Raw genomic sequence first — 24,786 nt, 5'->3', positions numbered from 1 at the left:
CTTTCATTTCTTCCTCTATTGCCTGTTTTGTGACCCAGAAAATTTTTACCATCCTTGCAAGAATAAAGGAGTGTCAGGTTTTCTTGCAGTAGAGATGCTATTTCTCATCAGGGGAAATGGAAACCAAATTAAACTTTGTTCTGCAATTTAAAAACATATCTCAAATGCAAGCCAACAAAAATTTTCCTGGCTCTACTTGAATTTTTTTTTTTTAATGGTGTGCAAAACAAACTGCCAGAGTAGCCCCTGGTTGCATAAATCCTGAGGGAATCCACAGACTCTGTCATACACTGGAGGATCAGGGGAAGGAAGACCTGGACTTTACATCATCTTCCTCCACTTTAGTGCTATTTGCCCTTAACAACCAAGGAAAAGAAAGTCAGTTTCTTATGCCCATGCTGATGTCTTCTGAAATCTCAGTTCTAAAACTCACCTATTGAGAAAGCAAAATACAGGCTGCCCTCAATACACATAACATACATTTGCATGGGAGAAAGAAGATACCTCGATTTGCATGATGCTTTATTATCTAGAACACGGAATCACGGGCATGATCTCCTTTAATCCTTATATCTACCATGTGAGGTATCGTGACCCAAATTTTACAGATGAAGATGAGGTTCAGAGATGTTGAGTCATGGAGGCAGCCAATGTCAAAGCCGGGGCTTGAAGCAGGGTTAAATTCCCTGGCAAGCCCATGCTTACTTAACCTCATGATGTTGTCTCCGAACCTGTGATATTAGGAACTTAACATTTGTTATAATTCATAGCTATGGAAAGATTTTTTTTTTTTTTTTTGCGGTACGCAGGCCTCCCACTGCTGTGGCCTCTCCCGTCGCGGAGCACAGGCTCCGGACGCACAGGCTCAGATGCCATGGCTCACGGGACCAACTGCTCCGCGGCATGCAGGATCTTCCCAGACCGGGGCACGAACCCGCAACCCCCGCATCGGCAGGCAGACCCTCAACCACGGCGCCACCAGGGAAGCACTGGAAAGATATATTTTAAAGTTTAACTCATTATAAAAATGAATAAGCTATCAATTATTGAATGTTTACCTGATGCTAGATACTATATTAGATGACTTATATACCTTATTATACTTAATCTTAACAAAGTTTATGAGAAAAAAAATAGTGTCTTCGGAAGTAAGGCAGGGGGCTCATCAAGAGGTAGGAAGGAGCTAAGGTACCCAGGAGCTATTCTGGGGTGCTCATTGTTGATGGTCAGTAGGAAGGAATCCTTTGGGAGAGGCACAAAGTCTTGACACTCAAAAAAAAGTCTCAGGTCCAGCTGTGGTCCTATGAGTCAGGAGAAGACTGAGAAAGTGAGGTCACCTAGTTGTAACGAGTTGTAACGGAGCTGGATGAGATGGTGATTGAAGGAGGAGCATCAAGGGCTCCTAATGAAGGCCATCAGGTGGTGGGAAGGAAGTAGCTCTGCTACTTGAGGGCCAGACGAATAAAGCCAGTCACTTTAATCCTTCCAGGATTTAAAAGGAGCCTTGAGGAGTTTGGATGTAGTGATGCTGATGGATGGGAGCTCAAAACCGAAGATTGTTTTCCTGACTGACATGCCACCAGAGAGGAGAAATAACGACTGAGCACAACTATATGCCAAGCACTATTGAAGGCACTAAAAATACAGAGGTGAGAAGGAGAAAATATCCTTGCCTTTATAGGACTGATTGTCTCCTGGGGAACAAATATACCCTTTGTGGTCCTCTTTCAGGCCACAGTGGCCTGAAGAAGCCAGAGTTACATGTGTGAAACAGACATGGAAATATATCAGGTAAATGCCATTTTACCAAAGTCTCTCCAGATATACTGTTGCTTTAACTCTTGATTGAACCATAAAAGTACAGTAACCGCCAAATTGCATGGTGTACTCAATTTCTTGAGTTCAGCTATCACTGGCAGGAGGCCCTTTGAGGATTATGAATCATTACCTAGACCGTGTTATTAAATGGGAAAAATATGTTATACTAGAATGTGACTGTCAATTTTCAGGGGCATTACAGTCCCCTGGGAACTGCGCTGCATCACAATAGGACACGGGTGACACAGGAAGAGGGGAAGGAATGTGGGTGATATGTGAGTTCAATTCTTTTCATAACTTACATGGTAATGAGACAGGTTTTATCCAAAATAACATTAGTAGCATTTGCAGACAACTATCCAAATGACAGGCCACTGCCAAAATTACAAGGTATGTCAGTATGTACTATGAAAAATCTGACAGTGCTATGGGGGATGGGTTTTCACTTTTGGCTAAATCTTTCTAGGCCATGAAACACACCTAGAAATACATCTTCCTTCACAGGGAAGCTGCAAGGATGTTGAATCTGTTTCTATTGTTTTCAAATACCTTTGTATCAGATCTAAACATTTCTCCTGAAACTATTAGCAACTCCAAACCTACATTTAATCAAAAGAATAGCCATAAAAGATAGAAAGCGGGGTGGGGGAGACATGAACATCTATGAGGGAAAATAGAGCTTGGGAATAATTCATTTTTTCATGTTGGAATACAGAGAGTGGTGTTTTTGAGGGAGGTGGAAAAGGTTGAACATCCTGAGACATTGGTTCTGTGTGTGTGTGTGTTTGTGTGTATGTGTTTAAATAAGACCCTGTACCTGAGACACAATTGAAATCCTGATGAAATCTACAATTTTATATTCTCTAACTAAAAAAAATAAATAAATCGAATTATTAAAATAGCATCTTTTTATGGGAATCTTTCTTTTTCCTTTTTTTTTTTTTTGGCTGACACGGCCAGGCTGAGACAGCAACACTCACTTACAAAAACTGTGGGAAAAGACATTAAAAGTGATTAGAAAAACAATAAAAAAACATCCGTGGGTCTGTACAACTCTCTCAGACAGCTTTATAGGGAGGGATTAAAGACGTGGGCCGCGATTGTGCAGTAAACAGAGGTCGGCTGCCACGATGAGGACTTGGTTCCACATCAGTGGCTTATCTTTAATGCCCGAGGGGAGAGAGCAGACGTACAGCATCGGAGTGAGGGGCCACCTCTCCGAAATCACCCCTGACTTTGATCAGGAGGCAGAGCCAGGGGTGGTAAAAACACATTTGATCTGAAGAGTTAAATCTCCCCCAGCCAGCTTCCAGGGGTGGTCTCAGCAATGTTGTTTCACCAGTCACAGAGAAACATCCATTAATCCCTGGCATAGATCAGGAAATGGCTGCACGAGTGACTCCCTATGAGGCGAAAAATGGGAGCCGGACAACCAATCTCCTAAAACTCCCAGCACCACAAGGAATCAGAGAATGTCACAAAAAGTCAGCTTTAATCAAGCTTGATTGTGGTAAACACAAAAACATATGCAGCTGAGGCACAATATTATTAATCATCACCAGTGTTCCACGAGGTAGGTGTTAATTGTCTCTTGTGCTTCTCTGAATATGTCTGGTACCCAGTTTGGCTGCTGACTTGAACATGGATTAGATGTGAGGAAGAACAAAAGGATCAGCAGGATTTCTAGGCAACACAGTCTCTAATAAGAATGACATGGCCATTGCGGGAAGAAGATAATGCTCTGTGGAATTCTAATTTTGACCCTCTTCTGAAAAAAAAGAATCCAATTTTCATAATCGTTGCCCAACGAAATGGTCATCCTTGCAGTGCTGCAGGCTGTACACATGCCTGAATTTGATTAGACAACTTCCCGAGAAAAGCTGTGTTCTGCTTTTGTCCCTGGGTGCTTAGGTCTATGTGACTGTCTGTCAAGTCTGTATTATTCTACCTGACATTACATCTCTGCCCAGCAACATAGTGCTGTGTCTTGTGACAATGACCTTACCTTCGAAACACCTTTCAAATGAAAAGTCTGGTTCACCTGGGCTCATTATAACTAAATATATCCTTCAGTCTAAAGAGACATAGTTCACTCGTCCAAAAGGAAGGATGATAATAGACGTTACAGAAGCCAGGGAATGGCAAAAATACCCAGGATCAAGTCACAGTATCAAAGAGAGAAACCTGACGTCAGGGTCCCTAGCCTTCCCTTTTCAGCTCTTTACCCTCCAATCTCCTTCCTTATTTCTTTAACCCCCTTCCTCAAACTCTTAATAATTTCAAGACTTCTGCTTCTTTCCACCCAAGCCTACATACAGGGAAGACTCTAACATCAGTAATGGAATCAGATGTCTATGACTCAAATATAGGCTCCCTCACAAGCTACCAGCTTGTGACTGGTAGCTACTTATCTACCACCTCATCTTATTCTGCTCCTTCTATTAGGAGATATGTGGGAGCTGGCCATCCTCCAGATCAAGATGACATTTACACAGTCTTAACAGGTGTGACAAAAACCTAAAAATTCTACCTTTCTGCTAGACCTATACAAACATCAGCTGGTACATTTAGTGCAACTACTGTAATAACCATGAAAACCTTCCATTACTAGGAACACCTTTCTTTACTTTCTTCTCTCTTTGCCCTGCCATACTCCCCCCACCCCCATCCCATCAAGCCTTTACAATATATTATTTGAAAATAAGCCTAAGATGCAAAAAATATAGCTTTTGGCCACGTGTCAAGACAGACAGCAAATCTTCCCTTATATTGTAAATTTCCCAAACTCAGGCTTATGACTCATCTATGCTCTCTTAAGTGTTTAGAATGTCTTTTTTTCCCCTAGTGGGTATAAGGAAAAGAGACTTGCTAACTTTCAACAGATAGAGTGGGAAAACTGCATAAATTAGAAGACCTGAGTTCTAATTCTGCTCTTCTGCTAAATGTTTTTGTGTGATTCTCTGTGTACCTCAGTTTCCGCTCTGGGATCTGTCCTACCTTCCTCCCAAGTTTTGGTTTATTTTATTAAATAGGTATAAGTGCACTTTAGAAATTGTGGTGTTCTGTAAGCATCAGAGCAATGCTTCTGAGGATAAAGTCAATCATTGTAGGTACTCCTGGTCCAGAGCCTTTTGCATTCAACAAATAGCTATTGAGGCCCTCGAGTGTGTCAAGCAGATTGCTAGGTACTTACCTACATACAAGTAGGTTTCATCCCTCCCCAGGTTTCTTTCCCCACTAAATGACTTTCCATCTGACACGATACACCTCTTCATAGAATTAAACCACAAAAGCAGAGGATTGCTACTAGAAGCTGATTAACTTCGATTAACATTTGCCAAGCACAGACTATGGCTAGTGGTTTCATTGACAATATTTCATCTAATCCTCATAATAATTCCATTACGCGCATGTCACGATAACTGTTTTACAGATGAGAAAACTTACAGTCAAAGCTGTTAAGTAGCTTGCCCAAAGCCACAAAGCTAGTGAGAGGGCTGACTTGGGATACAAACCCAGGCCTTACTCTAAGCCCATTCCAGGAGAGAACCTGGACAGGAAATGGGGTGGGGTGGGGGGATGGGGGTCTCCTTACCTCCTACCAGAGGAACAGATTTTTTTCATTATACCAGTTAATGATGGTGTAGCAATAGGAAACTTTCCGGAAGCCCTTTCTTCTTGAACATCCTTTCTAGAGCTTCTGCCTTTAGCATATCTGCTTATATTTTCCAAGGTCGTGAGCTTTGCATTTCTTTTATTAACAGACTTAATTTTTTTGAGCAATTTTAGGTTTACAGTAAAACCACACAGAAATGACAGAGTTCCACATACCCCTCCCCCTGACTTTGTATTTTTACATTATTGTTTCTCTCTATGTCTATAACCTGATAAGCATGCTTTTCATAAATCCCTGTTGTACCTTTCACTGTTATTTTATAAAATTGAAATTTCTATACCCAATATTTTGCTAGAACTGGGCATGGGATTGAGAAATAGATCAGTAAGTTTGCCTTTTGGACAGACTATGGAAAAGCTACCTGAAATATATGGAAGTCAAAAGTTTGCATTTGCATTTGCGAAAGCAGGGACAGCCTTTGGTGGACTGTGCTCCCAGGGCAGCACTACATCTCTTGTCACCGGGCCAGGGCAAGCAATACCCCAGGAGCAATGTTAGAGAAAAATGCATGAGCACTGGTAAAGGAGAAGATTTCACCACTTTATAATTCAGTGTCTGTGTTAAACCTCGAATTCCAAATGGAGCACAAGGGACTCTGAATACAGTCATGACTTTTATATTTGTCCAACATTTCTAGGATTTTTAAACATTTAAAAAAAGTGTTTCTAGGATTTACTCTTTTTCCCCATCAGAAGAACTGTCATGGGAAGATGTGGAGACATAGAGTCCACTTTGTGTTTTATTGGTCCAACTGGCACCCAAATCCACTAAATAAAGACTTTGAGAGCCCTGATTTTAAAAATCTATTTGATGGAGGAGTGAGGAATGGTCCACAGAGGCTGAGCTGCTCTCTGGGAGCTACTCACTGCAGTGACAAAGGTCAAGTAAAGTCTGTGATGCTCCCTCCTGTGGTCCATCAGCCTCAGGGATGTCTGCTACTCATGATTTTCAGAAATAATGGGGACTTGGGAGGACCCAGCCTTCTAGAAAAGGAGCATCGAAGTGTTGAAACCAGGGTGCTTTCTCTTGGTTGAACAGCTGCGGTCTGCCCAGGTGTCTGGCTGCAGGTTTCTCTCTTTTTATAGCCTGTTCCAATATGTTTTCACAGGTGCTGGTGTAAGAAGGTGGTGCCTTTCAGTGAGGTTTGGCCATGTCTGTGAGGGCTGAGCATTGGGTCTTCCACAAAAATACTGCTGTCCAGGAAATTACCCATGACCGGAGGAATGTTCATACCAATTCCTCAGCCCTGTTCATTCCGTCACTGCTATTGGTTTGGAGTCTAGATCAAAGTATGGACTGTGGACCAGCAGCTCTGGCATTGCCAGGGAGCTGGCTGGAAATGCAGAATCTCAGGCTCTGCCCCAGACCTACTGGATCAGAATCTGCATTTCAACAAGACTCAGAATCCACGTGCACATTACAGTTTGAGAAGCCCAGATGCAGAGAACTCACAAATTCCTCCCTTCTGGTAGATGGCACAGTGTATTTTCTTACTTTAATAAGCAGCATCAGGTACTTGCACGCTTGACGAAATTATACAGCAATATAGCATAATAAGGTTTTGCTTCGAAATGAATATTAGCTTTACAAATTGCCTATCAAAACACAGGAGAGACAGAGTACTTTTTGAGTCCCTGGAAAGAATAGATGCACAAGACTGTATTAAAAAAGTGGCAGAAGGGGCTGATAGAATAATTACTTTGTAAATGTTAGCTACCATGGTAAGTAACTCACATGCATCATGTCATTCTCACAGCTCCACTCTGTAGGAACTGTAACCATCTTCATCTTAAAGATGAGAAACTGATGCAGAGATCTTGAAATCACTTCCCAAGGTGACACAGGTGGTGAGTGTCTGAGTGGCCAATGGAACCCAATAGTTTCTGGCTTCAGATCCCTACCCCTTAACAACTACATTTCACGGATCCTCATAGGGAGAGAGACTTTTTACAAAGGTCTTTACAAATAAGCACAAAATATCAGAAGCAGGATGTGACCTGATAAATGTAACTGGATTTAAAGAAACAGGTTTCACTGACTTTCAAATCACAGCTCAAACAAATAAACAAAACCAGCATGATTTAGCACCTATATCTCCCCAAGCCCCGACACGCCACTGAACTATTATCTACTCCTCTGACTTTCCCGGTGCTGAGCTATGTTCCTTTAACTTATTTCCACACTGACAGGGTATCCAGGGATCCTCTGAGGGGCTTTTCTCATCTCTGTGAATCAAGCTGCCCCTGAGCACCCCTTTGATTGCCTTCTCCACACCTTCCTTAGAAGTTAAGTGTGATAGAGAAAAGAGACATATAAAATGTACACATAGTAGGTAGTTAATAAAAACTACTTTTATTTTAGTTATTATTGCTCAAATACAGATTCTGGGTTCCTATTTTTCTCAGAACTTTAAATTCACCCATTACCTGTGCCCAAAAAAGTGTATTTGGAATTTCCTTGACATTTATTAGGTGCCCTAGACATATCTATATTTTAAATGAATGAATGAATAAGTGAAAGAATGAGGGTATTAATTTAGGCTCAGTTAAGAAACCACAGCGGATGCTATCCCAGGCTGCCTTGGAAGTAAATGCTTGAACTTCCAGTATCACTTACCCAAAGTGACTAGAAATTTTTAAATGTCAGAGCCACGTCCGGGAATGGGCCACTTATTACTGTCCTCTGCTCTGCTACTTTTCACACCGGTCTATGGACTGAGCACTCCAGAAGAGGCTTTGCTCCTGACTCTTGCACTCTGTATGCTGATTAATTTGGCTGGCATTTGGCCTGGCACTCATGTGGCCGAGGTATCCTTGGCCTCTGGTTAAATGGAGTTGTCCCTCTGATGTTTCTGACTTGGCAATGAAGTCTTAGCAACCAGAGTCATCACCACAGCACCCTGTTATTTAATCTTTGCTGGAAAGTGATGAACACAGACCTCACTTGTATGAGAACTCTTAGGTTTCGTGAAAGTCACGTGAGAAGTTGCCAAGTTTGTGCTTAGAAACAAGCACATGTTTGAAACTTTAGTTTTCTTTTTCTCAAGGTCTCCCAAGTTGGGAGCTTATAAACACAGATAAGAGAGTCTGATTTAAGCAGTTCCTATTACCTCCCTAATTCGGTTTTGAAAATCTACTTTTGCTTGAATAGAAAATAGAAAGCGAACAAATCCACCCCCCACGCCCCGCCCACTTCCTTTCCTGAATAATCTAGAGACTTAGGCAATCCTTCCTTTCGCTGGGGATGTGACTATAGAGTATTATTTTATTGACTCATAATGAAGAACTTCTGATGGGAAAACCATTCAACAGTGAAAAACGGCTTGGGGGTCCCAGCAAAAGAGAGAGCACATATTCTTACTGTGGCAAGTGGAAAAAACGGGAATGAGGAGACCTCACAGACAAAAATGCCCTAGAAAATAGCAAGTCCTTTACGTGAACGCTATGATCTTTTTGAGGAAGTTGATTTTTTCTCCATAATGTGCAATGAAAATGTTAGTGGTAGTGTGAACTGCTCTAAGATTGGAGGAGTATACCAGCAAGTGCAACTGTGTGTGGGCAGGGACTGACAATGGAAATTTGGTGGTGAACACAGAGTGTGGGCAGAGGGAAAAAAGCTCATGTGAAACATCACTGAAAGGAAGTGTCACAGGAAAAAATTATGAGGCAGCATTCTACAGTGCTAGTCAGAGCTGCATCAAAAGTGCTGTGCCTTAGTTCATTAAAAAAAAAAAGAATCCTACAAACAAATAAGCAAAAGATTTCAAATGCCCAAAGAGACACTGATGAGAACCCATTCCTCTTTGAACTGAACTAACATTCCTGGAATTCAGTCACATCATATCAGCCAAGAGAAGATTCCAGTTCAGTGCTAGGGACTGGATTTTTTTCTACATCTGGTTCCACTCATAGTAACGACCACCTCTACACCCATTACTCTCCTGACACATCTAGTTTAATAGAAGAGGTGATTCCCCTATTGGTGCCCTAAGGTATGATATGATGAGAGTCTGGAAATGCATATAAATGGATTTCCATTATACAATGAAAGCCAACAGGGCCTAATCTAGATTTCTTATTGAAGTAGATTTTTTTTTTTAACTAGTGAACATTTTGCATAGTACAAGTTTTGTGCTTATTCATTTACTACCTGGTAAATCTTTGTATTTTACCTTAGTGTTTTTGATTACCAAGAGTTACTCTTAGGGAAACATGAGCTTATAAAAATCATTTTAAATGGATGTTTTAAATTCTCCATTTGAAATACCTGAAACAGGCTTTAACACTGTTTGTGGGCTAGACTAGAAAGAAAAGTAGTATCTTACCACTATGACTAATTTCAGGTAATTGAAAATCTATGGCCTTGAAATCATGGTAAAACTGGTTAATTTGTGACAGCAAATCTGTTTTTCTCCTGACAGATTTACTAATTCATGTCATACTTCATCATATCCATCTGTAGACACACAGTGTAAGCTATTAGAACTCTAGATCGACTCGCTACCTTGTTTGTTGTAGATTTGATTATAGGTGTCTTTGTTGAATTATCCAGAAATATTTGTAGGAAGTAAAACCTTCATTCAGAAATGAATACATCACAAGGGGAAACAGCTTTAAAAGATGGAACTAGGGTATTTATATTTTTATTAAGTTGGCTTAATTATAATTATAAAATACTAAAGATGACTAAAGAATTTTTCTTCTAAAGTTCAGAGCCAAAGCATACTAGGAATTTATGTGGCTGAGGTTAATGGTGCATGTTACTAGATGACATAAAGAAAAAAAATCTTAATTCCTATTTTTTTAACCCCCCCATTTTAAGGAAATGATTTCATACTGAAAGATTCACTAAGAGGAAATAAAAAAGTCACATAGATGAGGCAATTTTAATAGATCACTGAATTTTTACTTTCAGTGGTGAACCTAGAGTCTGTGATATCCTTGTATATAAGCTGTAGACAAACTAGGTTAGGGAGGGAGCTTGGGTGATATTGATGGGTGACAAACATGTGCCAGGCACTGGTCCATAATTCATAGCCATTGCCTAATTCAATCTGCCCCCAAAACCTAGGAAGGAAATATTATTATAGATGAGCAGTCTGTTGATGAGAAATTTGAATGAACTTGTTCAAGGTCACACCATTAGTGAGGGAAAGGGTTGGAGTTTCTAATCCATTTCTGCGTGACCATAGAATCCATGATCCTACTGGCCATCTCTTTTAGAGGGACTTGTAATGAGTCAAACGTCCATATAGAGAGCTGATTCATGGAAGAATGACAACCCATAAGGCCCTTATGGCACGCCATAGAACTCTGACCTCTTCCCTGTCTTGTTTAATAACCTGTGTTGATGACCTGGTTAAATTTTGTAAAAACATGCTTAGTCAATTTATCAATGACATGGAGCTGAAAGCAATAAAAAATATACCGAGCACAGAATTCAGAACAAAAGGATCTCAACAAGTTAGAATCATGAGCCAGCCCTAAAAAGTTGATGTTTGAGGGGATAAACATTAAGTCCCTGTACTTGGACATAAAATATCAATTGTACAGAATGAACAGGATTGGACAGAGGCAATCTAGCAGGGGCTAATGTGTAAAAAGGAGTTAATTTAATTCAAGTGATCAAAATTTTACTGAGGGCCTATTCTGAAAGAGACAACTGGATACAGAGAATTTTAGTTGACACGGATCAATCAATGTGGCTGCCAAAACAACGTGGCTGTGCGGTTGCACATATAGAGTTAGTTCTCCTCAACTCTGCTCTTGCCAACCCCGTTAAGAATACAGTGTTCAGTTTTTGGTACCCCTTTTAGAAGGGAGATAGCCAAACTGATAACTTGTTTAGAGGACATGCCAGGTGACATGGAGAGAGAATCTGAACCACTGTGATATAAGAAAGATGAAAAGGACTGAGGACAGAAGCATAAGAGTTATCTTTAATCAGCTAAAGTTCTAGCATGTGAAAGAAGGGTTCAACTAATTGGGTGTAGACCCAAGTTCTTGTCTAGGAACAATTCACAGAGTTATAAGAAGCCCAACTCAGAGGAAATGGGCTGCATCAGAGAATACGAGGTCTCTTGGTGAGAGTGTTAGAGGTCTGGCAGCCCAGCTGGAAGGCCACAGATGGGGGCTCTTCTGGCAGAAATCCCTGTATGGATTGATATCCAATTGGGTGACATATAAGGCATTTTCATACAAATCCAGATAACTATGTGAAGTTTGGACTTCTGCAGCGGCCCAGCCCACGAGTAAGTAGAGTCCAAGGGAGGAGAGTAGAGGCTTTGAAATCAAGTGAGGCTGAGCCTTCTGCAAAGCCAAGAGTCAAGGCTGGCTGAAGAACAGGGTTGGGAACCTGGCGCACTGAAAGATGGGCAGTCAGGGAAGCACATGGTTTCTCTGAAGGATGGAATTTGTTCTCACTTTTGAGAAAAGTTATATGAAAAATGTGCCAGACCCTCCAAGACAAGGCCCTTATAATCCTCCTCTGTGGTCCTTCATAACAAGGAATACCACTGTGACAGATCTCTTTCTAACTGGATCCAAAGAAGGAGGAAACCATCAGGTAAAGAGCCTTAGAATAGGAGTTAATATCACCCAGACACAGATATGGTTAAGGTTCAAAGACTTCTAAAGATGCTTCTAACTGTGAGAGCCTAAATTTTAAGAAAAATGGAGGTTACATCTATGATGAGGCATTTTGTGATTTTATAATTACATCCCTTGTCTCCCATCCCAAATCTTGCTAGCACAGCTAGATTGTTCAAAGATAATTGTTCTCAAAAGATTAGGAAGAATTTTGTCTCTAAGCTAGCATTCCTTGGAATGATCCTTTCTAGATATTACTCACAGCCTTCAAATTATCTAGAGGCAAAGTAAAACTATCCTTTAGTCTTTTTTTTTTCACATCTTTATTGGAGTATAATTGCTTTACCGTGTTGTGTTAGTTTCTGCTGTACAACAAGTTGAATCAGCTTTATGTATATATTTATCCCCATATCCCCTCCCTCTTGAGCCTCCCTCCCACCCTCCCTATCCCATCCCTCTAAGTCATCACAAAGCATCGAGTTGATCTCCCTGTGCTATGCAGCAGCTTCCCACTAGCTATCCATTTTACATTTAACTATCCTTTAGTCTTACTAAGGGCAGTCAGGTTATCCATAACTGGGATGACCTATACTTGGGACATATTGCCAGTATGAATGATCAGCTGCAACTAGACATTTCCTAGTGACCATGAATCATGGAAATTTAGCTGGCTTTCTTCCTGCAGGCCAGCTGACCCTGCCCTTGTGTGAACCAGAATTGAATTATTTTAAGATAAAAATTCTGGTGGAGCATATGCCTTAGAATAATTTACAGTACTGTGAACTCCAGGAATCACATCTTAGGTGCACCATTAAAACTCTCGGGTAAGTGGTTCAGGAACCATTTTGTTCATTCTCTGGCGCTTGCTGTCTTCCACTGATTAAAACATGATGTCGGGGGAATGGAATTATGTGGCATTGTGTTTCCCCAGCTAGAAAGACACCATCAATTTGATCAGACTGCAACATTCACGTGACAGAACACCATGCTAAAGACATGCTGATAAATGTTTGTGAGCTATCCTGTTTATATAACATCTATAGCTCCAGAAATAAGAAGAAATAGTAATACAGCAGCTAATCCTGTGAGGTTCAAAAAGACAAACTGTATTTTCTGGAATATATGCAAAGCAGCCGTGTATTTACCAATTTCAAATGAAGCACTCTCCTTTGTAACAAAATGGAAATTTCTCTTTGAAAAGCAAGATCTTTATTTTTCATCCGTCTTTATCCTGTTTCTTATAAAATGTGAAGAACACATACTTGACTTTTAACCAGACCATCTCCCCATTTTAGGTATATGCATGTACTACCCTGACCTGAATTTTAAGAGACATTAACAAAAGCAGCTGACAATTCCACCATGTGGTCTTTTTCTCCTTTCTGTTGTTGCTTTCTAATTCTCATTGTAGCTGTGTCTGCAGAGGGGACAGTCCCCAGAGGGGAGAGGATCTAGGCCTCCTGTTATCTGGACCCAAGCATCCTTTTTACACCCCTACTTTTCGTCTGAATGGAACCAAATGAGACAAAGCACAGGTCTCTATCCATCAAAGGGTAAACTATCTAGAACTGGCCTCAAAATAAGAATCAAAAACTGATAGTCACAGAAATAAAAGAAACACCAAGCCTCTGTAACAGCACACCAGGTGGTCAGTCCAATAAATTCATGCAAACAAATGGTCAATTGAATTGGAGGAACGGGCTGGCAGAGTGGAAGGGGGTAAGGTGGGAGGTAGGAGTTATGAGTTAACTAGACCAGTTTAGTTATTTTATTAACTGGTCAATTCAGTCCCAGTGTTTGAACTCGTAATACTGTGTATTCATAGCTGAAGCCTACATATCTGAATAGTCAAAGTAAAGGTGAGAGTTTAAGAAATTCTCTACATTATCTGGGAAAGGGAGAAGCTAGGTGCTCAAATTATGGAGTGTGGCTCTCTCTTCAGCTTGAAGCCACCACATAATTTCCTGTTTCACTCTGTCTGAGCGGAAAAACAAGCTCTCTCAATACAAAGCAGTTACTGCAAGGAGAGAATAAATTTCTTGCATTAAATAATTTGTCCTCTTTAGTTTACAGCCTAGAGTTGGGTGAGATAAAATCTAGAAAATCTGCAAGTAAAAGAACCACATTTTGAAACGTTGCTTTCTTTTGTTCAGATGAGCTAAATGTGTCTCTCTTCTTTATTAGCCAAAGGCACAAGAACTAAATACAAAATTCCTTGGGGAAAAATGTTGCTATAGGGCTGAGTCCATTGGCTCTTTTCCCTCCCTTTATTCTCAGGAAGAAAAGACACCGAAGGGAATGCATTAAAATCCTTCAGAGAGGTTCAGTTTGCAATCCCTCCCAGCCCCTCAACTTCTCCAGCTCCTCTGACATTTAAAGGAACACTGTCAAATAGGTGGGGTTTATATTTAGCATCAAAATGCTTAAACATTCCTAACGAGAACAGATATAATCCTGTGATACATATGCTTGCTTGGGAAACAAGAGATTAAAAAATATTCAGACCCTGAATTTTTTTTTCCTGATTGTTTTTATGTGGGCAAAATGAAATTAGAAAAGCCAAATATTCTGAAAGGTGTTGGCATCCAAGCTATATAAAATCTTTCAACTTCATGTTCTCCCTCATCTGTAGGCTTTTTTCCCTACTGACCTGACCTCTGACAGAACCACAAGTCATGCTATTGATCATTCATGCATTCAAAAATATATAAATATGGAGAGAGAGAGAGAGAGAGACTGACTCTCTGCAAAGACCTGTGAAAGGCTGGTGTATTCTTGAGAAAAATATGATTAGTATATTTAAATCTACAGAATATTCCACAGAGCTCGCTTAGATTTTTACCTCTGTTTACAGAAACACCTCAGTTCACCACTTGATAGTGCTGGGGAGCTCCAGTGTAGGGGTAAGTATATTTTCCCAAGACCACCTAAAGGGGGTAAGGCGCCAAAGAGGGAAAGCTCAGAAGATGAGCTTACAGGAAGGACCAGGGATGGTGGAGTTCTCTAATTCCTCCAGTGATAAAGTACAGAGGAAGAGCCATGTGATTCTTCCATCAGCTCACAAACTCAGAAAACTAATATGAATTGTCTATGCCTTCTGGGTATCTGCTTCACCAAAAAAATAAACAAACAGGCAGAAAGTTGAGCAAGAGAGAGGCATAATTTACTAGAACCTAATGGAAAGGCAACTTGCATGAGTAACCGGGTCGTGTACATCCACAGCGTGGAAGACAATTCCAGATGACTCAGTACAAAGGCAAGTTTGAATAGCTAAAAGTGGGATATTATTGGAATATTGGGATATTATTGAAACTATCCCAATAGCTTATTGGAAAATTATCCTCTGATTATCGAACTGCCGTCAATTTTCAGACAACAAAAACTACACGTGCTACCATCTTTCCTCTCTTGCTGACTTACAGTGAGTCACAAAAGAGTTAACATCCGCTCTCTCCCTTAATCCCTACAGCAAATAGGTTAATGATTAATTGTACCAGTGGGTTTTGTTTATAGAATTGAAACACTGTCATTGTATATGTCAAAAGAATTAAGCCTCTCTGATCATTGACACATTTTAAAATGTTTAATTTCACTGCACAGCAAATCTATAGAAAGAAGATGCACAAACTGCACATTTTACAAAAGCAATTAACAATTAAATTTTTAGAGGGTAAATATAAATAAAAAGGGACTATTGTTAATTAATGCTTTGCAAACACAAACTTATTAGCAGCTGCATGCCTTTTAAAACAAGAATGGAAGAGACAATAAGATTGTTGTTCATGTGCTTTCTTGGAGCAATCACGAAAATAAATAGTTCATGCCGGTTGGGTTATTTTCATTCAAGGAAAAGTTATCTCCAGTCAGCCTCAGAACAGGACTAGACTTAAAAAATCTTTTTCAAGGTGACCGCTGTCCTGGGCTGCATGAGCATAAAACCCCTCCTCTTGGGGAACTGCTGTCTGTTTGCCTATTCATCTACTTTCTGATTGTCTGTATGTACCAAGAAAAAGGAGACGTGGGCAACTGCAGAGCAGGCAGGGACTGACCACGAGGTCACCAGTGGTAATGAAGAGGTGGGGCTGTACGTCCCTCCCATTTAAGGGCAAGGCTACATGGAGAATCCCACAGTAGTTCTAGTGGATAATAGAGGATGCCCTGTCCCCATGCTGGAAGCAGGAGGTCCACTCCTGGGTCTGAATTACTCCTCTTCTATCCTCTCAGCCCCGAAAAAGAAATTGATCCTGTCTGTTATGTTTGGGGTAAATAAGGCTAAACAAAATTATAAGTTAAATGCAGGGCTTCCCTGGTGGCACAGTGGTTGAGAGTCCGCCTGCCGATGCAGGGGACACGGGTTCGTGCCCCGGTCCGGGAGGATCTCTCATGCCGTGGAGCGGCTGGGCCCGTGAGCCAGGGCCACTGGGCCTGTGCGTCCGGAGCCTGTGCTCCGCAATGGGAGAGGCCACAGCAGTGAGAGGCCCGCGTACCGAAAAAAAAAAAAAAAAAATTAAATGCAGTTTGTCTCCTACCTGCTCAGCCTACTTAGAATTCCTGGCCTTTCCTGTCTCAAACTCCTCATTTTTTTCTTTTCACTCCCCATCTATACTTTCTGTAGCCCAAGTCTCCTATATGTGAATTTAAATCAACATGTCATTCTTGTGGTCCTTGAATTTCAGGCCTCATCTCTAAACCTGGAATGTTAAGCATTAAGAAGCAAATGGCAGTAGGTATTTAAGGGCAGGAGTCTACTCAGAGCCTGTAAAAATCACCTCAGGAAAAGGCAGACATGGGTGACCAGCCCAGGTCACTAAGGTCTGGGAGGCCAAGGCTGCCCACATGCAAATTCTGCTGCTGATGTGGTCAGGACCCCAAGCTCAGCCCCACTTGCTGAGATCCTCAGTCACATTCTCCAGAAGAGACACAAGCCAAACAAGATTTAAGTCCAGGGACACATTAGCAATAGTCTATATACCAAGAAGCCCCTTGCTCTTCCTTCAACATAACTAATTGTGAATAATAGGAAATAAATCTGGGTCAATTTTTGGAGCTGTAAATCCAGTCTCGGTAATTCTGACCTCCATTAACATAGATAGTATTTCAAATTCCATTGTAACAGTTGCTCTAACTCTTTGGGGGCTGGGAGGCAATCCAAGTAACCCAAGAGAAGTAATTCTTTCACATGCCTCAATCCCACCACTCCAGAAAGAATGTAAGGGAGGCTGGAGCAAAAGACACTCTTTAATTTGTTGTCCCTTCCTCATGACGCCTACCTCTACTGTTTCTTCCTCATGCTTGACCTGTATTTCCCCTCAGCTGATGCTTGAGTATCTTCTATAACGTTCCATATTATTTTCAGTCACCTAGGATGACCAGGCAGTGTGCTGAGTCTGAGAATACCAGACTCTACTTAGAGACAGCTTACAGTCTAGCTGGAAAGACGGATCATTAAATGAGCAATTGCACTAACTGTAGCAAATGCTGTGCTAACAGAGGCGTCACAAGTTATGGGAAAGCCCCTTCTGAGGGGGTGGGAGTGGAGTCTTCAGAGAGAGGAAGTGATGATTCAGGATGTGTAGGAGTTGGCCAGGTGAAGTGTGAGAGTGAGTATGGAGGAGAGCGTTCTGGAAGAGGGAATGACATGGGCCAAGTTCCAGAAGGGAGAGAAATTTGACACACTGGGGGAAGTGGCAATTCTGTCTGGAGACTCAGAGTGAGTAAGACAAGACCAGGTCAGGAGGAACTGGGCATTAGAAAGCAATGGGAAGCCACTGAGAGGGATGGATCTGGGAAGTTATCCCATCTGTTTTGCATTTAGAAGATCACCGGTGGCAGTGTGGAGAATGGATTGGAGGGACTGGAAGACTAGAGCCAGGAGGACATATTAGAAGGCTGTCAATGGACCCCATAGACACTGCTTCAATCCCTTCGAGCACAGCAAGTTCACTCTCCCCGGACACAGCTCAGTCAACCTCAGGACTCCTCTGAGGACCTGGAAATGCTTCTTTACATGGTGCCTCTTGTCAGACTCATTAACTGGGGACACGTTCTAATTCTACCAACTGGGAACATACTGAATAGCTCTTCAGACGTCCTAAGTCAAGTATTGCATTATGTCGTCCCCATGTTTTTTTCTGAGAAAGGAGTAAATTCCTAGAGAAATGTCAACAGTTCTTTCACCTGTTCCTCATGTAACACAGTTCATTCAATTTGTTTAACACTGAGGTAGATGGAGGGTCCAGTCCTCACACATCCTGGTAATTTACCTCTGAAATGATTTGTTCACATATATCTCTTTTGTAGTGTGGCTCCTGGGACTAGAAAGCATACCCTAGGTGTTCTGTGAACAAGACAGGAGTAGAGAAGGCCTTTCACTTCCCATGGAGAGACCACTAGTTTTCTGGGAAGTGGGCAGAGCACTGCCAAAGTTCCAGAAGGGAGAACAACATCCATCCTTTCCCTCTTCATTAGTCACACTAGCCTTGATATTTAGCTGCCCACATAACTACCCCAAGTAAAGGCAACATGTTCCCGCCACTCCTGAAGCTAGGGGTGAGCATGTGACTAAGACTTACATGGAAGTATTATGTGTGACTTCTGTGAAGAGTTCTTAAAGAGAGGGGCTGTCCCTACTGCTGCAGCCACCTGCTTCTTCTTCCTGACTGAGCCTCGAGCAGCCATCTTGTCCCCCACGTGGAAGCCACATGCTGAGCTGGGAGAACATCTAGGGAGTATGTAGATCCCTGATGCTGTGAAGTGCCTCCCTCTCCTTCCATCCCTTGGAAGAAGTCCATCCCTTGGGACTTCTTTCATAAGAGAGAGAAAGAAACATTTATGCTGTTTTACTTACTGTGATTTTTGTGTTTTCTGTCACTCACAACCAAAGCTAAGTCTGACTGATACACATTCCTCATTTCAGTTAATTTATTTCTATTAACAAAGCCTAAGAATTGGCTCCCCCCCACCACACCACATTATGAAATACTTTTAGCCTTTTGCCTTTGATCTGCTATTAAGTTGCATGCTTTTTCACTGAAACGATATGTTAAAACCCACCAGGGATCTTCACAGGAAGGCTTGGCTTCAAGGATGGACAAGGAGAGACATGACATATTGGGCTGGGGTGGAGCCTCTTTCCTTAGAGAGGTTGTACCCTCTTTAATTTAAGATCCAGGTTCCAGATTCTTCTGGGCTGTGAGTTTCTGAGCAAGGGATGACAAAACTGAGCACTTCTTTGTCTGTCCGTCACGTAGAACTTGTTCTGGGGAGATGTGAGGTGGTGTAGGGCCATGGTGACTCCATTGTTTTGGGAACCTATTTGTCAGTGCTTCTGTCTGAGGTCTCACTACCCCCTGTTATTCTAATTTCCCCCACGTCCAATATCCTGATGCATACAGGCTTGCTAAATCTAACTCTGCTTAGTCAAAAAGGTTGCTGTTGACTCATGTGAATATGCATCAGGGGAAAACAGTGGCAACATTAATTGGCAGAAAGCCAAACCCATCCAGACGTCTTCACATTTTCTATAAAAGATGAATGAAACAATGAATGCAAAAGTCCCTGTATGTTTCATCAATTTGGACCAATGCGAAAATGAAGACCAACCATTTCATTAGGCAGGGTTCGGATTCTAGTTCCATCTGGAAGAGCATCACTTATTAGCATAAAGAGAACATTACTGAAATTGTCTCTTGAGGGATGAGGAGGGGAAGGGTGGCAAGGAATCAACTTGGGTAAATTAAGAAATAAAAGTACTTCCTAAATATCTGAGGACTTCAGTTATATTATTATCACCAATTAGAAGATAGTAGTTAAAACAGATGAAAGATTAGTCACAATAGGGAAGAAAAATCTGACTCTATATTGCATCTGTTTCTTTTACTTTAACCTTTGTATTCTACTGCTTTTGCTACAAGTTAAGAATGTTGCCTACAGCCTGAAATATACAGGATAGTCCATTCTCAAGGCTCTGACCTTTAAAGGTATAACAATTTTCCATTCATATAGAGATAAAAAGTTGCAGAACAGGGAATAACATTTGTCTTGTTGGAAGTTTACAGGAACACCATGACCTGACCTACATGGACAGATGCAAGAACAAAGGATTCCAACACCAAGAAGTTTGCAGCAACCAACCACATGCCCTCCCCTTTTAGTATAAAAGAAGCTTGAATTCTAACTCAGGGAAGATGGTTCTTTGGGACACTAGTCCACCATCTTCTTGGTCTGCAGCTTTCCAAATAAAGTCATTATTCCTTGCCCCAACACCTCATCTCTGGATTTATTGGGCTGTCGTGTGGAGAGCAGTATGAGCCTGGACTCGATAACCACAATAAAAATGTAAACATGACCCTCATTAATGACATTGCCAACCATCAATCTCTATGTACAGTCTCTATGTCTCTTTGCCTGTTTAGTGTTCTAGATGACTGGAACTTTCCCTGGTCAGGAGGATCCATGGCTGAGCTCTATATGCCCCAGCTGCAAAATGGAGAAGTTCTAGCTTGGACTTGCTGAGATTCCAAGTCCCTTTCTTGAATCAGATCTCAGAGTAAACACAATTCTCCTAACAAGCTACTAGCTCAGCTTCATTCTTTGTCTTCTGTTTCTCTATGAGGAATGAATGGAATCTCTCTTGGGAATTATCCTGTGCCTAAGAGGAAAACAAGAACAAAAGTTCCCACATTTGGAAAACTAAGAGCCTGACATTTCATCAGAGAAAGATGTCCTAAATTAGTATGTTCCTCACAGCAACACTCCTGCAATTTATTATTTCCTTCAGGTCATGGTTATGCATCATGCTGGCATTTCTTCCTGCAGACATCTCGGCAACTTTTGGGCTCTGAGAAGTTAACATCTGCAGTAGTGCAAAGTGTGTGTATATGGGGCGGGAGGTGGGGATGAGGTGGAGAAATATCGAAATGACATTAAGAGTCAGTCTGACTGAAAATGGCCCTTTCAGGAGAGAAAGCACCAGTGTGTAAAGCAATCAGAGGGCAATGGCACCATCCCTTACCTGCATAAAAGGAACAATGTGGTGACCAAGGAGGGAAAAATAAGAAAGACAATTTCATGTAACAAAAGCAACCAAAATGGTAAGTTTTACTTCTGAACTTCTTTGCTTTTATGTTTTGGAAGCAATATTTCATAAGAGTACAATGACTCATACCTCTTTTGAAAAAAAGGATGGCTTTTTCTTGTCTTTCCCTTTTCTTAATAAAAAAAGAAAAGAAAGGCCTCATTCGTTTATGGTATGTAATCTGAATATACATTGTAAAGAATTACAGTTGACCCGTGAACAATGCGGGTCTGAACTGCAGGGGTCCACTTATACATGGATTTTTGTCAATAGTAAACACTACAGTACTACACAGTCCACGGTTGGCTGAATCTGAGGATGTAGAGGAACCGAGGATATGGAGGGCTGATATAAGTTATATGTGGATTAATCCCCATGTTGTTCAAGGGTCAACTGTATTTTCATGAACAAATTCTTCAGAGCAATATAGATTTAAATTGTTGTATATGACTACTTATAATACGTACCTACTTGAAGGATCTATAAAGCATTTCTCTCTTCCATGTAAATGTGAATCTCTACAAAGGGAAGTGGATATTTGGGCCCTCAAGAAAAAAAAAGGAGAGAGAGTAGGAGGGAGGAGAGGGAAGAGGAAGGTGGAAAGGGAGGAGAAGAAGGAGGATATTTAATTCCCTAAAGGGAATGTACATACCCCAATTATAACAGTATCTTGCCATGTACAATTCCCTCATAAACTCTGCACCTTCTAGAAATCTATTTGGATTAAGAAACAATTACTTTAAGTTTGGAGTTTTATTCAATGTGTTCCAAGTTCTGAGACCACTAGGACTGCTCCAGAAGAATGACTCACATCGAAAACCTATTTATAATCAAACAAGTAAAAAGTGTTTGCGAATAAATCAAAATGTCTATGAATTTAAAAGCCTGAATAGATCAACTGGAGTCATATAAAAGCCTAATAAAAGGACCTGGGAAAGTCTCTAATGGAACCATGACACCCTGAAAACCTCTTGTGAATCACAGACAAGGAGGAAGATTCTGATTTCATCCATTGAGGGTGAGGTAGAAAAAAATCATGCAAGAAAAAAATAGCTTTCCAGCAATTGTATCGGAGTAATTAAGTCCACATGAAAAGGCACAACATGGTCATCAGCCATAGAATCCCAGAATAGAATCAGGGGCTCTTTAGGAAAGTGCTAATTGCTTCAATATATTTCTGCAAAGCTGGCAAAAATAAGAGGTTGGGAGACTGGAGGTACAGACTTGCTTTTAGCAAAGGTATTTTGTTGTAAAAGAAAAGCCACTGAGTGGGATCCACCCATGACTCTGTTGTGTTCAAGAGGGTACTTTTCAGCTGTAGAACGTGAGCTCCTAAGGGAAACACTCTGTTCAAAAACAAGTGTATGAATGCAATAAACATCTGCTGAGAAAATGAACTTAAATTGTCTTTTTGATCATTTATGAATGACAACATGGCAACTGCAAAAACACGAAAGACAACAATAATGTAAGCAATTCCAATATATTCATTTAATCAACAAATATAATGAATACCAGTCTCTGTATTAGGCACTGAGGATTCAGCAGTATCCAAAATAGAATATGTCTCTGACTTCCTGGTGCTTACGCATCAGTGATAAAGGCTTGGCATATCTGGATCTTGGCCTGAACTGATATGTTTAACATGCTCTGAAGGATGGGCATTTTAATGATTCTTCAAATTATTTTGCCATGAATATACTAACTGAATGGTTATATACTTCCTTAAGAATTGTTGGCTCTGGAAAACAATGTAACAAGCCCAGTCAAATTAGCCCCAAAAATGTGCAAAATGTTTCTTTACACATACAGCTCTACTTTTATTAGGCTCTATTCATAATCATAAATATCCAGATTTTTTTCAGATAATTGTCACCCATAGAACTGTTATCTGTGAGGCATCATAGAAAAAGCAAAAGATGACACCCTTTCTCCTGAGGCACTATATTCCAATGCAAGAGGTCACAAGACACAGAGAAACGCCAATGACCAAATGTAAACATAAGTACTTACTAACTGGAATGCAAAATGCATTTGTGGTGTAGACACTGAAATGAATCTGTAACAGCATACTTAGGGGATGAGTGAATCAGTGAGGGTCAGCTGTACACAAAAATACTTAGCCTTCACAGGATTTACTTGTTGAGGTGTTTACCAAAAAATTCAGTGTGGTCATTCTCAATGATATGAGTGCAAAAACACATTTTAAACTGAAATTTTTTCCTTTCTTATCTACTGTATTAGTGAGGGTCCTGACAGGAAACAGGTCCAATTAGGATAATTCGTGGAGGGGTTAAGGGGTTAATCATCCAGGTGTAGGTAAGGTATAGGGGAATCCCAAGGGCTACAGCAGGAACCCAAGGCTAACAGCAGAGATGGTCAGCATTCCTAGACTGAAGAACTGGAAGAGGAAGAAGTTTCTGAAACCAAGTAGGAGAAAATCCTATAGAACAGGTTACCTTGAAAGGCAAGAACCTGCTGGCTAGAACAGGGTAAAAAAGGGTGGACATGGATCCAAATAGAAGGGGCAAACAGAAGGTGTCTAGGGCTTCCTTGGTGGCACAGTGGTTAAGAATCCGCCTGCCAATGCAGGGGACATGGGTTCGATCCCTGGTCCGGGAAGATGCCAAATGCCGTTGAGCAACTAAGCCTGTGTGCCACAACTACTGAGCCTGCGCTCTAGAGCCCATGAGTCACAACTACTGAGCTTGTGAGCCACAACTACTGAAGCCCGCACACCTAGAGCCCATGCTCCACAACATGAGAAGCCACTGCAATGAGAAGAAGACTGCGTACCACAACGAAGAGTAGCCCCCGCTTGCCACAACTAGAGAAAGCCCATGGGCAGCAACGAAGACCCAACGCAGCCAAAAATAACTAATAAATAAATAAATAAATAGATAAATAAACTTTAAAAAAAAAGAAGGTATCTGATACATACACTAAATATGCTATTGACCAACTAAGTTTTTAAAATATTCCTTCAGTATTTATTGAGCACCTACTATGTGCCAATCCCTGCACTAGGCAAGGACTCTAAAAGATGAGTATGTTATGGTATTTGCCCTCAAATAACTCAGAGTCTAGTGTGGATGACAGGCATACAAAGAGACTAAGTAAAAGACATTGCTCCAGGCAGATTCTGTACCAGAAATAGGAGAAAGTCCTGCAAGATAAGAGACTGAAGAGGAGCTATCCTTTGGAAAGGGGACATTATTAAGAAATGGCTGACACAACCTTACCTGTAATATCAAGTTAATTATATTCAGGATAATAAAGAGGTCACTGAATTATGGGCTATAATTCTACTGATATGTTTGTAAAGATAATAGCAATGTGCATTAAGAGGTCTTGGCAAAACCCTAAATGTGCTTTGGGTTGTTTAAAACCACAATTCATATCAGAAATAGTTCAATGTCTTCATGTTACAGATGAGGAAATCTGCTTAATCTATTTAGTAGCAGAGAGAGAGCAAGGACCCAGGTCTCCTGACTCCCTGCCAAGGTGGGCCTGACAGGATTTACATGTTTTAGAAATAATGTTAGCTGCACCTAAATTAGTCACTTACCTCCCCCTCTCATCCCTGTTCTACTACACTTCATTTCTTTGTATCTTTCATTCTTCTTACG

The 24,786-nt window shown here is 41.0% G+C and overlaps 1 protein-coding gene across 1 annotated transcript in view; it reads right to left on the bottom strand.

Annotated features, from left to right (window-relative positions):
* The window catches only part of MAML2 (mastermind like transcriptional coactivator 2), a gene marked incomplete at both ends in the record, with an annotated part of 366,323 nt that overhangs the window by 206,691 nt on the left and 134,846 nt on the right, over nt 1-24,786 (bottom strand). The gene's annotated exons all lie outside the window — the stretch shown is intronic.

Source organism: Hyperoodon ampullatus (genome assembly GCF_949752795.1).
Source record: "Hyperoodon ampullatus genome assembly, chromosome: 7".
In the NCBI taxonomy this organism is placed as follows: Eukaryota; Metazoa; Chordata; class Mammalia; order Artiodactyla; family Ziphiidae; genus Hyperoodon; species Hyperoodon ampullatus.
Note: the sequence above shows the minus strand (reverse complement) of the source record. Positions and strands in the feature narration are given on the sequence as shown.